The 16,962-nt window shown below is 45.9% G+C and overlaps 1 long non-coding RNA gene across 1 annotated transcript; it reads left to right on the forward strand.

Annotated features, from left to right (window-relative positions):
* Nucleotides 1–662: 662 nt before the first annotated feature.
* On the forward strand, nucleotides 663–10,327 carry LOC110294645. Its single transcript, XR_002377965.1, has 3 exons — nucleotides 663–734; nucleotides 5,495–6,970; nucleotides 9,894–10,327. It is a non-coding gene; the product is annotated as an uncharacterized LOC110294645 (long non-coding RNA).
* The last annotated feature ends 6,635 nt before the right edge of the window (nucleotides 10,328–16,962 follow it).

Here is a 16,962-nt window from a genome sequence, read left to right on the forward strand (position 1 = left end):
AAAGGAAAGTGTTCACCTATGGCATGGGTCTGGCTTCCTCAAGCTGGAGTATCTCCAAGCAAGCACTTCCATTTTTTTTTTTTTTTATTTCTGCAGTTCTATGGATGGAACCCCGGGCCTTGTGCATGGTGCACAGCCATGTTGCCACTGAGTCACATCCATAGTCCTCAGGGTGCAAAGATAATGGGGTGGGGCATGAAGGGCAGTGGTTATAAGGTCTGTGGCATCAGAATCACCTCTATCTCAGGGTCCTTGGATACTTTTAGATAATCTGTGAAGTATCCGTTAATTTCTTTAGAAGACTTGGGAAAAAAATCCAAGACTATCTAGAGAAATAAGAACAATTTAACTTTATCCTCAGTGCCAAGAAAAAGATATGCCAAGTGAGGATGAGCCTACAGACAGCCATGGGCACTCCCTGCCTAGCCTTAAGCTCTCAGAGGGTGCCCCGATACTGTGTCTGGACGGTGGCTTTAGTTATTGCCCGATGTGCTTCTGGAAAACACTGTCGGTGATAACACCTTTAGAGTCATGGAGAGTTTTAGATGGCACCGCAAAGATGCTCAGTTAGGATAGGGGAGTCTAAAAATAGTTCCCAGAGAGGGCTCCTGAGGCCATCTCCCGCTTTTTCCTGTCTGTGTTGGACAGAGCAGCTGAGTACAGTCATCCTCATGGAGCAGGAGCGAAGATGCTGTGTGGCGAACTGGGAAAGGGTCCAGAGACTGGACCTAGAGGTGATGCAATGGCTGAAAGATAGAACTGGAGGCCAGGTCAATCGAAGGGATGCAGTGCCCCGTGGGGAGCAGGGTGAGGGAAAAGCCGGCAATGGTAATGGCATCAAAGCACCCTCTGTGGTTGTTCTCTCACCCTGGAGAGGATAAAGAGTGAAGGTTGCACTTTGGCTGTGCTCTTGGGACCAGACCATGACTTCCTGCGTGCCAACCTTCCAGAATGGACAGCTAGGCTTCAGATGGTCAGTCGGGACCTTGGCCCTATGTGGGTTTGAGGGAGGAAGATTGACAGCCACTGCTGCGAGCTGATCACAAAGCCCTCAGAACCCGGAAGAATGACTCATGAGACAGCTGGCTCTGGGGACAGTTCATAGCAGGTGGAGGCCTGCTTAGTTTCCATCAATCACCCACTGTTACACCGGGTCATGAAAGAAGGGACGAGGCAGGCTGGGTGGGTAGCAAAGGCCTTCTATAGAGGAGAGGACTACTTAATTCTATTCATGGACTCAGCAGCTTTGCATGGGTGGAATATTCCCCCGGTTTTAGGAATTAATAACTAGGAAAAAAAACAGGCAAAAAGAGATCGACCTACCTTGGCATGTTTTTTAGTGTAGAGGTTTTTGGGACTTGAACCTGAGTGTCTATGGGGTCTAACTCCCCATAGTTGGGAGGGAAATGTGCAAAATTACAGTTAGCTGGTTTTGTCTGTCAACTGTCCTCAGTGAAAGCCAGAGACCATCCTCAGATCACTGTCCTGGGCAATTTTTGTCAACTTGATATAAGTTATAGTTAACTTGGGAAAATATCTCTGTCGGATTGCCTGTAGGTAAGTTAGTAGGGAGTTTTCTTGATTAATGATTGATGTCAGAGGGGGCTATGCCACCCCTGGGCAGGTGATCCCTGGTGCTATAAGAGAGCAGACTTAGCAAGCCTTGAGTGAACAGCACCCCTCTATGGTTTCTTTTTTAGCTTGTCTCCAGATTTCTGCCCTGAATTCCTGCCTTGGCTTCCCTTTATGATGGGCTGTAACCTGTATGTCAAATAGCCAAATAAACTCCTCCCTCCCCAAGTTGCTTTTGGTCCTTGTTTTATCACAGCAATAGAAACCAAATTAGGGCACTCACACTGGTCACTGACTCTTGCAGCTCTTGGTTCAGGGAAAGCCAGTGGAGGGGTTGATCCTGCCCATGGCTCAGCCTTAAGAGGGTCTGATTTGGAGCATCCCTGATTTGTAGTCTCTCCTTGGCTTAGAGCAGAAAGATGCATCCCCCAAGCCCAGATTTTCACTGGGGATCTGGTTGCCCCAGCCTGGAATCTGAGCCGGTCCATTTTTCCACTGGTGAATTAGCGGAACAGTCCAGGCTGGCAAGGGAGCACCTCAGACAAGTCTGTGAATGAGCTCAGAGGAGCAAGTGCTGGGCTCAGGTGAGCCACACAGGGTGGGGCATGGGGAGGAGCCTGCTGGCTAGAAACTGACCTCCTCTTGTCTGGCTGCCCCCTTCTCAGCCCTCTCTGCTTGGGAACCTGCACAGAGGCTGCTCTCCTTTTCCTGACTGCCGAACGGTGGGAATTTGCTTCAGTGGTAGATTATATTTTCCCGAGATGGTTTGAATTACCTCCCGTCCTTTCACTTAATTAGGCCGAGGCTGGTGTTTATTGTGTCCAGCGGGCCTTCCTGCATGAATAAATAGTAACATGTTTGTTTTCTTTCAGGTGGGGTTCAGTTTTAAAGAGGTGGATTGGCAAAAAGAGGAGAGGGGGGAGGGAATTGTGAAGTCATGGGATGAGAGGTTAGAGGCAAAGGTTTGCCTCCCTGAGTGACCTCAGCAACTCTTTCTTCTCCATTTTGTACAATGTATTCAGAACCCCTCCATTCTCACGTGTCCCTAGCTGGTGTCTGTCTGCCTGCCTGTCTGTTCTCCGTTTCTTGAACGTCTCCTGGGAATCCAGGCACTTCCTGCTTCCCCACTGCTTGCCTAACTTCGTACCTGCTCATTTTACTGTTCTTTCCTACCTGAGCCTTCATCCCTCTGCCCTGTTCTTCTCTAACTCTTGGCTACCCAAAGCAACAATGACCTTGGATAAATAAACCACAGTTCAGTCTTGCCATAAAATACTATGCAGCCAAGAAAAAAGAAAGAACCTAGAGATCTTAGAGTTGCCTTCCAAGAGACACGATAAAAAAGTAAGCAAAATAAACTACTTGTACTTCTAAAAAGGCTTTTAAACCCATGTACACAGCATTTCTGGAGACATCTGAAAGATCTCTGAATAATGGTCGTTTCCAGAGAAAGCGAGTGGAGGCTGGGTTTAGAGAGAGATCTACACTTACATGTTTTAAACATTTGCATTCCTTTCTCTTTCTCTCTGTCTCTGTCTCTCTCCCTCTCTCTCTGTTGCTGTGACAGGCATGCATGTGAAGGTCAAAGGACAACTTCTGGGAGTTTGTTGTCTCCTTCTACCATGTTGGTTCTGGCCCAGGTTGTCAGCCTTGATAGTGAGATAGATGAACCCTTGGTTCATCTCATTGATCCTTTATATATTGACTTTTTATAGTATATTTTTGTTGCTATTTGTAATTTTAAATTGTTATAGATATATACCACTTTGTAACCAAGGCTGATTTATAAGCTGAAAATGTGAGCTTTGAAGATATGCTATGAGCCAGTGCATGCTTAGTTAACCCCATGGTGAAGCAGTGATTGAGAGCTGGCTTGGAGGATTCAACTTCACGTTATAGTCCTACCAAATAGCCAGGGCAAAACTCTTGGCAATTGACTTCATCTTTCTAAACCTCAGCTTCCCCAGCTGTGAAATGGGATGGGAACAACTGCTACTCTCTGAGATATGTGAAACTTATACTTTGCCATGAAGACTGTTGCATAAGAATGTCACTAAACAGACTTACTGTGACGTCTCCACAAAACTCTGCACGAGACGCCAATTCTGTGGATCATATAAGGCAGTTTTTTTTTTTTGTTGTTGTTTTTTTTTTTTTTAATTTTTGAGACAGGGCTTCTCTGTATAGCGCTGGCTGTCCTGGAACTCACTTTGTAGACCAGGCTGGCCTCGAACTCAGAAATCCCCCTGCTTCTGCCTCCCGAGTGCTGGGATTAAAGGCATGCGCCACCACACCCGGCATATAAGGCAGTTTTAAAGGCAAGTGTTCCAATCCTCTTTTAGAAAGTGCCAGGGTCACTGAGAAGAACTCTGCATCCGAGGTAGGTAGGAAAGTCCACCGAGGAGACTCCTAGACGCTGAGGTTTGAGTGCCTGGAGAATTGCTAAGTCTGCCCTTTGAGGCCACTCCCTCTGAAACTTGGCATCACTGAGTGTTGAATGAGCTGTGGAAGCTCAGAGGTGAGAATGAGGATGTAGGTGAGGCTGTTAGTGCAGTCAGGGCTGGGATTTGTTCTCTAGAGGGTGATGAACAGTGACCAAGAGGCTGCTACTGAGTTATTTAGGACCTTGGAGGCTGCAGTGGGCACTTCAGAGTTACTTCAATGAACAGTGGGAGGTGTGAAGACGGGTCAAAAGCAGTGGTTCTCAACCTGTGGGTCACGACCCCTTTGAGGGTTGAGTGACCCTTTCACAGGGGTTGCCTAAGACAGTTGGGAAACACAGATATTCATATTCTGATCCATAACAGTAGCAACATTTCAGTTATGAAGTAGCAATGAAAATCATTTTTCATGGTTGGGGAACTGTATTAAAAGAGGTTGCAGCATTAGGAAGGTTGAGAGCCAGTGGACTAAGGAATGTCGAGGCTTTTAGCATTGTCACGATGGCTTGCATATCTAGGGGTACAAAACCACCATTTGTCATGATCAGAAGTTCCGTGTGTCAGGAACTTAGACTTGTGAGGGTGTGGCTGCAGAGGCTTGTCTCTGCTCCCCCAAGGTTTTGTGGTACATCAGTGGCTGCTTCTGGGCTCCCCTGGGGCTGCTTCTGTGTTTACATGTACTGCTGGCAGGCAGCTAGCTGAATCTTTGGCTGGGTCTCTCTGTCAGAACACAGCATCAGAGGTTCGCCAGGCATTCTAGTTCCTCACATCATGGTGGAGCACTCTCTGGGTAAGCCAGTCAAGGGGGCCAGAAGACTATAAAGCATTTCCTCAGATAATTCTTGAAGTCTGGTAGCAGCTTATCTGCAGATCCTCTCAGAGCAACCACAGAGTCTTGTCTGAGTGCAAGGGCAGAGGACGTAGAGGTCACTCCTCAATGGAGGAACAGTAGTACCAGAGACACTGGGGGCATTTTTTTTTTTTTTTTACAAAATGCCGTCTGTCACAAAGAAGGGTGTGGGGAAATCCAGGTGCTGCAAATGAGCAAATATTTGTCAGAATTTGCTGTGTGGTAGACTCCAAAACAAGGGATACAGAGATAAGCAAAACTAGACATAATTCGAACTTTCTAGAGATAACAGCTGGAGGAGCAGACACTGACCTGCTACAGTCTAGCAGTGTAGACTGCTGTGGTAGGTCCTTGAGAGGAACTCTGGGCTGTGAGTTCTTAGGCTCTTGTGTTTATAGCCAGAGAATAGCCAGAGAGTGGAGGAAACGTTTCCCTGAGGTTATCTGAGCTGAGAAGAAAGGGATGTAGAAGCTGAGTAAGCAGTATCAGGGGAAGAAACTGGGCTCTTCACGCCCAGGTCCCAAGATAGGATGGCATCATACTGAGTGACTGTCATCCTGGGTGGAGAGGAGCAAGACTACAGAGCTCAGTGACTCTATTCCATCGTTGAACTGATTCCTTCTTTCTCCAGTGTTTGTAGCATCTGGTTGACCATACGTCCCTGCAAAAAGCCATAGTTTTGCACCAAACAAATGGAGGCGAGGAGATGGAACAGAAGCTCCCCTTTCTGGTTCCAGCCACAGATAGGGGTTCACAGGTCAATAGAAGGTAGCAGCTGATATGAGAGTCACTCTATAGCAATCTGGAAGTTAGTCTTGGGGTCCAAGCAACACATCGACCTCATTTCTTCTCTTTGCTGAACTTGGGAAGAACCGAAGAATGCATCGACACCCTCATCACTATGGAAATCAAATGGAGAATATTTATAGCTAGGGAGGTCTTAGAAGGAAAGCTCATCTTGATCAAGTTGGTCATAGAAGCATGAAGCTATTTTGATATTATTGCTAATAGCAATGGACCAGGAGATAGAAACTGACTTGGGTGGGTTGCAAAAGTGAGAAAAAATTCCAGGTACTTTCCAGAGCCCAGCAAGGAGCACAGCTGATTGCCCAGCGCACACAGCACTGACTAGGTCTCTGCAGATGCCTCCTCTACCAGTGGTTTGTGTAGCAAAGAGAGAGTGTAGTGCTTAGCAAACATCTCCACAAAGATCGTCAAGAGTTTCTGGTGCTGCAACTTGCCTTTTGTGTTGACAGCAATGACAGGGACTCAACTGCTCCCAACTGCAGTTCTTGTTCATTCAAAGACAGCCACAGTATTCAGGACTTTACAGTTTTCAATAGCAATGTGACTCAGCGAGATAGCCAGCGTTGTGATGCTTACGGAACAGTTTGCTTGAGTCTCTCACTCCGGAGAAGCATTGGTTTTCACTTGCGGGTACTTGGTTATCTTTCCCCGAAGTGTCCTTGATAGAGAACTGAAGATTCTTTCCATGTTCCAAAATAATGTTTGCTGCATATCCCCTTCTCTTTGAGAAAGGAGTGTCTGAAAGGTCTCCTCAACTTCTGTCAGGGGTAGAAGGAAGAGCATGACAATTCTCTATGTGTTTTCTCTTGCTTGGAGAGAGTGTCCAAGTCCATCAGCATGCCAGGCCAGTGCTCTGGCCACTCTCGTTTGATCATCTCTACCATATTTGGGCACAGAATGTCTTTAATGTGGTTCTCTTCTTCCCAAATACTCAGTGTTCCATGACACTGGGCTTCAGAGGGGACTTCCCATAGAGACATGCTGTCCCATAAAAACCTGGCAATATGCTCCAGCATCCAAAGGGCAAAGTGACCATGGCAGCTCCTGTTTTCTCAGCCAACCTCAAGCTGTACAAGACACGGATACTCTTTAAACTCTTCACAAAACTTGAATGCTTCCTGTTGTTGGTGCTGGATGGAGCTGGATTCCGTCATGACTGCCCCTGATTCCCCAGTTTCTCACTCAGTGTGTTCATTTGTACCCACTCCATGCTGGTGCCAGGAACACCACTCTCATCTCAGAGCACAAGACATGCACGGATCCCTTAGCAGGACCACACATGGATCCCACACCACATCAGGTTGGTAATCCTTCAGCATATTTTACAGGGATAGCTTTCAAGCCAGAATAGCAAGTATTTATTTATTTCACACATAGATAAAGTTTGTTTGTTTGTTTGCTTAGGATGAAACCAGACCATTTGAAGGCAGAACTGATGGTCATTTCCTGAAGAGAGAGAAGGAGACAGTGGAAAGAGGGGCTTTCTGGAATTGCCATTGGCTGAGAGCTGGAAAGACTGGGATTGCTCAGCTAGTAGGAGGGGTAGGATGCCCTTTCTACTCAACAGACTAGAGTCCAAAGTACCCAGGAGAATGTGGAGGGCTCTAATGTACTGTGAGGAGTCTGTAGCCAGAGGAATGATGCCCAGATGGAAAACTAGAAAGCATCCCTAATCAGACCATTGGCTTGATTAAGTCTGAGGATCCCATTTCCACATAAGTGTAGCTTCTTGTTATAGAGTATTGGGACTTTAATCTTTAGTTCTTTGTGGTAAGGATACAATTCAATATGTGTTACTGACACGGGGCTAGGGTGATGTGACCCTGAAAGATGACAGTGGGAGGCAAACCATCCTAGCTGGGCAGAGCAGCAAAGACAGGAAGACATGGGGAAGATTCCAGACCCAGGAGAAAGACTATACACTCTTGGGACCCGTACTAGTTTGCAAACAGCACATTAGATGTTATGTGAATCCCTTATTTGTTAGATACTATACGAACAACTCTACACTGTCATGACTGCTCCAATGTTATAGAGAAAGCATGATATGAGTTAGGAAGCAACTGTCACAGAGTGAGACTGCAATATGGCTTTGTGGTAGGGACAAGGATCCAGAGCAGTACCCCATGTCTAGTGATTCACTTAAAGCAATAGAGTAGCACTGAAGTTACTCACAGGTGGAAGAATGCTCGGAGGATCAGGCATGCTTTTAGTTGTGCCCAATACCACTGCAAAATGATGGGACCCTACTCCACCATGAAAATGACCAAGAACCAGGCATTTGAGAAAGGTCTTGAGATAGCTTTTTAATTTCCAAGAAAAGTTGCTCACAGCCATGGTGGCTGAGACTATGGGATTATAATTCATTGTTGAGCTTGCCTTTCTCAGGATCCTTATGTCAGAGAAAAGACCCTTTTCTCATGAGAAAAGTACCTCTCTGTTTCCTATGTGGCCATAAGGAAACTGTGACCTTCAGGGAACTAGGAGGGCTAGAAAGTCCTGACTCAGTTGCTTCTATGTTTTGTCCAGGTGTCTATCCCCATCCATTGTCTCCAATGTCCTTATAAATTCTAGGTGGAATGAATGCACCATTCAAGTGCCTCCTGGATGAGGTGGAATGTGGTCTCTCTGCCTCAGGCTCTAGATGTGAAATGTTCCCCCAGTCCTTATGTATTGAAGGCTTGTTCTCCAATGCAATGTTCAGAAGTGAGGATTCTGGGAAGTGACTGGATCATGAGGACACTGACTTAATGAATTATTAATTCATCAATGAATTCATAATTGAATGGCATTATTGCAAACTGGTAGGAACTAGGAGGCAAGGACTAGTTGGAGGACAAAATATAGCTGGATGTGATAGTTGGTCTTGTCTGTCAGCTTGATGGGGCTGAGAATCACCTAGGAGACACACCCCTGGGCAAGTTTGCTTCTGAGAGCCTCCAGAGAGCTTTAACCTGGACAGAAAAAAAATCACATTGAATGTGGGTGGTATTTTCCATGGGTTGGAGATTCAGGCTCAATAGGAATGGAAAGGGGAAGAAGCCAGCAGATCACCAGCCTTTGTTTCTTTGGCTTCCTGACTGAGGACCCATTACTAGCTGCCACACAGTTCAGTCAGCACAACTAGACCTGTGCTTCCCCTGCCATGATGGGCGTGTCCCCTCAATTGTGAGCCAAAACAGACTTCCTTCCTTAAAGTTGCTTTTGTTGGGCATTCTGGAACTGACGTGAGAAAAATAATTCAGACACTGGGTGTGCCCTTGAAGGACGTACCTTGTCCCTGGCACCCTATCTTTGTGTCACCTCTTAAAGGACAAGAAGGAAGAGCCAGGCATGGTGGTGCACACCAAGAGGACAACTTTCCTCTGCTCTGCCCTGTTCTAGTGTCTCAAGTCTTGCCTCCAGCTGAGCATAATGGAAACAGGTGACCATAGACCAAAAACATCAAATATGTGAGCCGAGAGAGAGAGAGAGAGAGAGAGAGAGAGAGAGAGAGAGAGAGAGAGAGAGANAGAGAGAGAGAGAGAGAGAGAGAGAGAGAGAGAGAGACTTAGTATAGGAGTCAGAAGTTAACTGGAGACACAGGTTGTGAGCTGCTGACATGGGTACTGGGATCCAAACTGCAAGTCCTCTGTAAGAGCAGTAGGTACTCTTAATCACTGAACCAGCCCCAACATTTACATTTAAACCATCAACAAGAAGAATAGTATTTAATGACACATGGAAATAATATGAAATGCAAATCTTCATGTCCATAAGTGTTATTAGAATATTAGAGTGTTATTAGAATGTAGTCATGTACACTGGTTGATGCCTGTGGTGACTTCTGTCGTGGTCCTTTACCATATGTGGTTCCTGTCCACTGCACCAGCATAACTAAACCAGGTGATCAGAACTTCCAATGAACCCCAGCCCTGTGGCATCACATACGCCGTATCCATTGCTCTCAGATCTCTGAGCCTGTGATAGTTCTTGCAGGACATTGGCTGGATCTGTTCTTGCTTAGGCAGTGCTGACAAAACCCTTGAGAGAGCCCTTGTGCCCAAGGCAAAGAGAAAGGCCCACACCCTTAGGATAGCTGCAGCTGTCTGAGTGCAGAGCCGCAAATCCCACCCTGCCCGCCGCACTGGAGCTATTGAAGTTGCTTGTGTGTCAGCTGGCAGAGGGCTTTGCCTGCTGACAGGTCTCCCATTTAAATATAAGCACCTTTTTTATATCCTCAGAGCTCTCTGAATGCCTCTCCCCACCCAGAGCTTTCCCTGATGATTGAAAAGAGCTAATCCAACAAATGGCATTATCTCCTCTGAATGGACCCCGTTTATCACCTGGACAAGCCCAGAAACTTCAACCCCAAGCTTCTCTTTGTTGTAGCAACAGGTGCTCCGGAAGGGAGTGTGGGTGGGCGGGGAAGGATGTGCTTAGCACCGGAATGGGGCAAGAAGAAGAAGGAGGAGGCTGTGGAATGCTCTTTAGGGGAGACCTTTAGAAGAGGAGTCAGCTTTACTTTGTCAGAGGGGCAGGAGCAGAGTCCCTGCAGCCCTTGGAGTGACAGCTGTCAGTCACAATGATCTTGCAGTGTCTGGAAAGTGTTCCATGGCTCAACTGAGTGTTCTAGAAAATTAATTTTTCCTAAAATAAACCAAGGGAAAAAATTGAGAGAAGATTGATTTTTTTTCTTGTTTTCAAATTCTGGTTAAGCCAGTTTAGTGACCAGAAAATTAAAAATAAGAAGAAAAGAAGGAGGACTAGCCAGGCATGGTAGTCCACACCTGTAATCCAACTCTTGGTTGGTAGGGGCATGAGGATCAGGGGTTCAAAATCAGCCTTGGCTATATGAGGTCTTTTCTCAAAAACAAACCCACGAAACTCCAGAAATTAAAAAAAAAATAGAAGGAATGAAATAGGAAGAGAGGAAGAAGGAAGTTCTAAAGAGGAAGAAAATAAATGCATGAAGGAGTTGCTTTATTATTATTAATTTATTAATTAAATAATTTATTTTTAGTGAGGGAATTGAACCCAGGACTTCGCTCATGCAAGGCAAATGTCCTGCCATGCTGCATGTGGTCCTGCATAGCTTTCTAGTTGCTTTATTTGCAGTATCTTTTCCCCCGACGAATTGTGTTGCTTTTGAGAAAAAGGACCCAGGTTATCGTAGCAGAATTGGCATAAAACTGCTGAGGCTCAAGGGCAAATATTAATTCCATTAACCATGCTAAGAGTGAGCAGAGTAGTGCCCCTTCTGGGACAACTGGGGACACAGAAGAGACCAAGGCCAGGAATCACTGATCTTTACACTGCTTCTGTCTATCCATCTTTATCTTGGGGGAAGACCTGCCCTTTTCTCTTGGGGTTGATTTCAGGAAGTCTCAAGGAAGCACTGGCCTGCCTTGGCTCTTGTGCTTACTTTGTAGTCTGGGAAACAAAATGTAGGATCTGGTAGCTTTTAGGAGAATACAACTGGCATTGGGTGGGAGGAAGATGTCCCTGGAAAATGGAGGGTGCATTTCTAGAAGTGGGTGGAGGTATCCCAGGCAGGCAGAATAAGAGACTCCCATCTAAGTGTTCCCTTTTTGAACAGCCTTCCTCTCATCTTGATTGTGAGCTGAGACACACAGGGGATAGGGTAATCTGTTTTCCTTCCAGGCTACTATCTTCCATTCCTTGTTCAAAAATTGTCTTCAGGCTGGGACTGCCTAAAAACAGCCTTTCCCAGAGTGCCCTCCCTCCTACATTCCCTGTATGTAGATCAAGAACCTTCGTTTTTAAGGTCACCCGTATATTAGTTTTTTTTCCCTTTTCTTTGCTAGAAAGTTGTATGCATGAGTATACAAGGCTCGACCTTTGAGCACTGAGTTGGAATGTTTTCCACTACTGTGACAAAATACACAAGAACAATCATCTTAAAAGGAAGAAAGGTTTATTTTGGCACACAGTTTCAGAGAGTTTAGTTTGTGAGCTATTTGGCACCATTAGTTTTGTGCTCAGAGCTATTAGCACCCCAAAGGGTTCAAAGCTCAAAGAGAGGCAGAGAGGGAGGGGCTGGCATACCAAGATCGCTTTAAAGGGCGTTCAGTGCCTCTACTTCTTTCCCCAAAGCCCACCTCCTAAAGATTGTTCCACCTCCGGGAAGCCCCACAGGCTCACTATGTCTGTGTTAAAAGTTGGGAGACATTTTAGAGACTTAAAAGAAGGTTTTGAAAATCTTGAACTCAGCAAAAGAACCAGGTTCCATCTGCCCACACTCCTGCCTCTAAAGCTTGAGTGTGTTCTGTGTCTTACAAGGGGATCTGACAATTTCAAATAACTGATGAAGAAACAAACAGAAACAAAAACAAAACAAAACACACACGCACAAAAATAAATAAATATGCATATGTATGAATGAAATAAAAGCAGGAAGGGAAATCCAAGAGGAAAGGGGTCTACAGGGAAGAGAAGAGGAACAAGGGAGGGTGATAGATTTTATGTGTCATGAAACAGAAGTGTGGGTTAGCAGCAAAGCAGGGGATGAGAGAGCAAAAGAGAGATGGGTAAGAAAATGTAGTGATGTATATATATATAAGCATGTCACAACAAATCCCATTTCTTTGCTAAAGAGAAAGTTATTTTTTACATGATTTTTTAAAAAGCAAGGTTTCTCTGCATACTCCAGGCTGACCTTGAACTTGTAATCTTCCCGCTCTCACCTCTTGGGTGTATTGGGTTACAGGCATTCACCTCCTGCCCTCTCAGTGATGGGGATGTACTGTGCAGCCCCTTCTCCAACATTAAATGCTGATGCCCCCTTCATTGGTACCAGCTGGCCAGCTGCTGCTGCAGCAGAGCGTGGGGAAAAGGGAAAGGTGCAGCAGAGCTCTGCAGATGCTCTGGGTTTCTCTCCCAAGACCTGTTCTCATGCCCAGAGCAGTCTCATGGCTTGGCCCATGGGGCCATGGGGCTCTGATTCCAGTTTCTTTTTTCTTAGCCTTCAGGACTTCCCAGCCCTGGCCTCGTGGGGTTTGTGTGTTTGAAGCCTGGGAGTATAGAGCGGGCAAGGGCTGGGGGAGGGAGGGTTGAGTGGAGTGGGTGGTAATATTTTCCAGCTCTTTCTCTAAAGTGTCTGCCTTCCCTTAATGGACACGGAAGTGAGCCAGCCGCTGACTGTGCTGGCTGCAAGATTGGCTACTGCTTACATCATCTGAGCAGCCAGACTGGGGACAGGATGGGGGGAGAGGGGGAGGCGGGGAAGAAACTGAGCAGGGATTAATCCATCCCTGAGGGAACTGGTGGACAAAGGCAGTGGTGATCAGGTAACCCTTTTCCCAAGCACATGCCTTGGGGAGGTGGAGGAGAGCCAGGGAGTGACATTAGTACACGCATGGTGTACTTCTTATTTGCTTCACCATTCGCCAATGTCTGAGGTCCATTGCATGCCGCTCCATGCAGTTCTACTCTGTTAGCGCTGGTTGAGACTATGTCATGAAGTATATCTTGAGTGACATGGGGTGGCCCAACATTAGCAGCTCTATTGGCATTTAAGTGTTTATTGCATAGATTAGGTTCTACATGAGGAACCGTCTCCATGGTTGGAGATGGGTGACATTATTCAGGACAAGGGAGAAGATTCTCTCTCTCTCTCTCTCTCTCTCTCTCTCTCTCTCTCTCTCTCTCTCTCGTGTCTGTGTGTATGTGTGTGTGTGTGTTTACACCCGTGGAAGCCAGAAATTGACTTTCTTTTTTGAGACAAGGTCTGAAACTACCTGAAGCTCAATGATTCACGTAGCAAGGCTGGTCAGGAAGCCCCAGGGACTCTCCTGCTTCATCCTCCACTGCACCTTCCTGATCTTGACCTTTGATGTGGGTCCTAGGGATCATACTCAGGTCCTTGTGGTAATGGGGAAGCACTTTGTCGGATGAGCCATCTCAGTTGCTCCACAACTGTTTGCTATCAGTGCCGTTGTCTTCATCAGGAGGCACCTCCCCCCCAGCAAAACAAAACAAAGACAACAACAACAACAACAACAACAACAACAATCTCTTCCAGCTGGCCTGATGCACCTTTTTACCAAGTCATAGCTTTCCCCTCTGACTCTCTTTTTCTTTTGGGTTCATTCCTCTTTCCCACTGTGATTTCTGAGAGATACAGATCTATGATAGTCAAGAAAAAAAAGTATAGGTAGCGTTTCCCATTATTCCATTGCCAATGAGAAAAAAAAAATCAATCTGCTCCTCTTAGTTTGTGGTGGGCCCCACAGATTATGTCATCCTTCACCTACGTAGTCCTTGCATAGTAGAACTTGCTCAATACTGGGTGCAGGGTGGGTGGTCAATACGTTGCTGCAAGCATTGTACCTAAATATCAGGAAAAAAAAAACCAACCCTGTAGATTCGAAGGAGTTCTGTTCTGTTTCATCTTGGTGAAGCGACAAAAAGCTCAGAGGATAGACCCTGCACTATGATGGATGTCTTAGAAGGACCACTCTCTTCTGACTCTGTATCTCAAAACTAAGTTACTGGGCAGAGTTTCAAGGGCAGCTTGGATTCAAACCCACTGAAGCCACTGTCCTTCATGTTCCTTCCTGGGTGCTGTGTTTTACTTTCTCAGCAACTCACAGTGAATTTGGTAGAATGAGGAAGACTTAGGAAAAGAGCAAATAATGACAAATAAGCCAAGGGCAATAAATAAACAACCAGTCTATCAAATTGCACTAAATGATCTAATCACAAAGCAGGGGGGAAAATGAGAAGGTTAGGGCGGTGGAAGATACAGAAACCAGGCAAGTACAGAGGTCACAGGGATGAACTTTTATTTTTATTTTTTTTTTAAAGATTTATTTATTTATTTTATGTATATGGGCACACTGTGACTGTCTTCAGACACACCAGAAGAGGGCATTAGATCCCATTACAGATGGTTGTGAGTCACCACGTATTTTCTGGGACTCGAACTCAGGATCTCTGGAAGACTAGTCAGTGTTCTTAACCACTGAGACACCTCACCAGCCCTGGCATGAACTTTTATTAATAGGGCAAGACAAGCTTATCTCTTCCTTCCCTCTGCTCAATGAAGTGTGTGTGTGTGTGTGTGTTTTCCAGGAAATCTGAGAGGGAGATTGATGGCCAATGGCTCTTGCACCTACAAATGTTTCAACAGCCTCTGATGCCTGGTTCTTCTGATTTGTTTGTTTGTTTGCTTTTTTTGAGGCAGGGTTTCTCTTTGGAGTCCTGGCTGTCCTGGAACTTGCTGTGTAGACCAGGCTGGCCTCAAACCTGCTGAATGCTTGGATTAAGGGCATGTATCACCATGCCTGACCTGTCTGATTCATCTGTATCTGCCTCATAAGGACATCAATGGCACCAGCTGCTGAACCTAGGATGCCAAGATACATAACCTAATTTCATTTTAGTCATTGGCCAAGTTCTTCTGGAGCAGAGAGGTGCTCAACGGATGGCTGAAGGGGCTCTTCCTCTGTGCCCCGAGTCAGATGTCCTTGTGAGCAGGGACAGTCTCTGAAATGTGTAGAGAATCCAGGCTTTGCAGTAGCTTGTACATGCAGATTTTGCGGATGTATGTGTGTGCACACTAACTGTGTATCTACAGACAACAGTGTGCCATCAACTTGGCTGTACTTCCTCCATGCAGGAGATAGGATCCTGGCCTTGGCAGCGAGTGGGCGTACGTGTGGACTTGAGTCACAGTAGGCTCAGAATCTGGGCTCAGGCATCTGAAGGCCTGTCACCTGCAAGGCTCATTATACAAGGGACCAGGTGCTTGGAGTGTGCCCAAAGCCATACTGACTGCGCTGTCATGAGTTTGAAAAATATTCCTGTGAGAGATATAAATAAAGACACTGAGCCTCAAGCCAGGGTTTTAGAAAGCCATCCTTAAATGCATGGTGATTTACAGTCCCTGCTGTCCCTTCCCATGGGTGACTCAGCTCTCTAGCCCAGTAGGCCCAGCCTGATCCAGTAACCTTCAGGCTTGGCTAAAATAGGGCAGAGCTGAAGCTGGTCTCAAGGACCCCAATGATCCCACCATCCAGTTACCATGTGAGGTTTTGCTAAGTCTTTTGGCCTCTGTTCCCTAGCTGAGACATGGATGAACAGGTCCTGTACCAAGAGACAGGGACACAGACATTCCTAATTGGTTGTCCCTCAGAAGCCTGCTATATGCATCTGGGATCCCAAAGGATTCCCCCATCCTCAGAATGGAGTGGCTCAGATCCCATTCCCTCTAATCTCCAGTGTCCTGCAGCCACAGCCCTCAATCTTGGGAATGGAAATCTCAGGATAAAGTCCTGCTGAAAGTATGCCCCCCCTCCTTAGATGCTTGGGCCAATAGGAACAGTAGAAATGAAAATAATTTTCACTTTGGCTTAAGAAATGATTACCTGGGGTCTGGAGAGGTTAAAAGTACTAGCTGTTCTTCCAAAGAACCCAGGTTTGATTCTTAGCAGATTATAACAGTGTATAACTACAGTTCTAGGGGATCTGACTCTCTTCTGGCCTCCGTGGGTACTGGGCATGTATGTGACTCACAGACATACAAGCAGACAAAGCAACCATCCGCATAGAATAAATAATTAAAAAAAACCACCCATGTCTAGTGCCTCAAATGGCTGAATAGAGGATCAGATAGCAATAGGCTTAAACCTGGCGGTAAAGGTATCGTGGGAGGCAGTGAGCGAGCCATAAAGTTAGGTATTGGATTCTCTTAGCTCCATCCTCTTCACCCATGCCTGCTTGCTTTCTCCATGTCTTTACCAGGCTCTCAGGCCAACACTGAAGAGACAGATGAAGGTTCAGAGGGTACATGGAAAGGCCACATGGGCTTTTTTTTTTCATTTGCTTCTTTTCTTCTTTAAGACTTCCAGGAGTGTGCAGAGTGTTGGCTTTGCTGGAATGTCTTTTAGCCACATGCCTTACCCCAGCTTGGAGCTCAGCGATGTTTTGATGCCAAGCCCTATGCACCTGGCTGTCCAAGCATAAGGAAAGAAAAATCCATCATCCAGGGTTGTTTTAAAAATAGTGTAGCTTTTTGATTAAATGGCTCAACAGCCCTGAATCAAGCTTTCTTTGCTCTAGCCTGTGATTTGTGCAACTGACCTGATTTTAGTACAGGACTCTAAATATAAGAGGAATGAAATGATTGTAACAATTCCTTAAATTGGTAATGAAGTGCCGTCACTGATCATACATCCATTAAGCATGTGTCTGTGTGTGTGTGTGTATGTGTGCATGTGTGCATATATGAGTTCCTACAAATGTCTCAAAAGCCTTTAACTGCAATAACACTTTTTGATGATGTCATCT

This window comes from Mus caroli, chromosome 1, assembly GCF_900094665.2.
Source record: "Mus caroli chromosome 1, CAROLI_EIJ_v1.1, whole genome shotgun sequence".
NCBI classification, from domain to species: domain Eukaryota; kingdom Metazoa; phylum Chordata; class Mammalia; order Rodentia; family Muridae; genus Mus; species Mus caroli.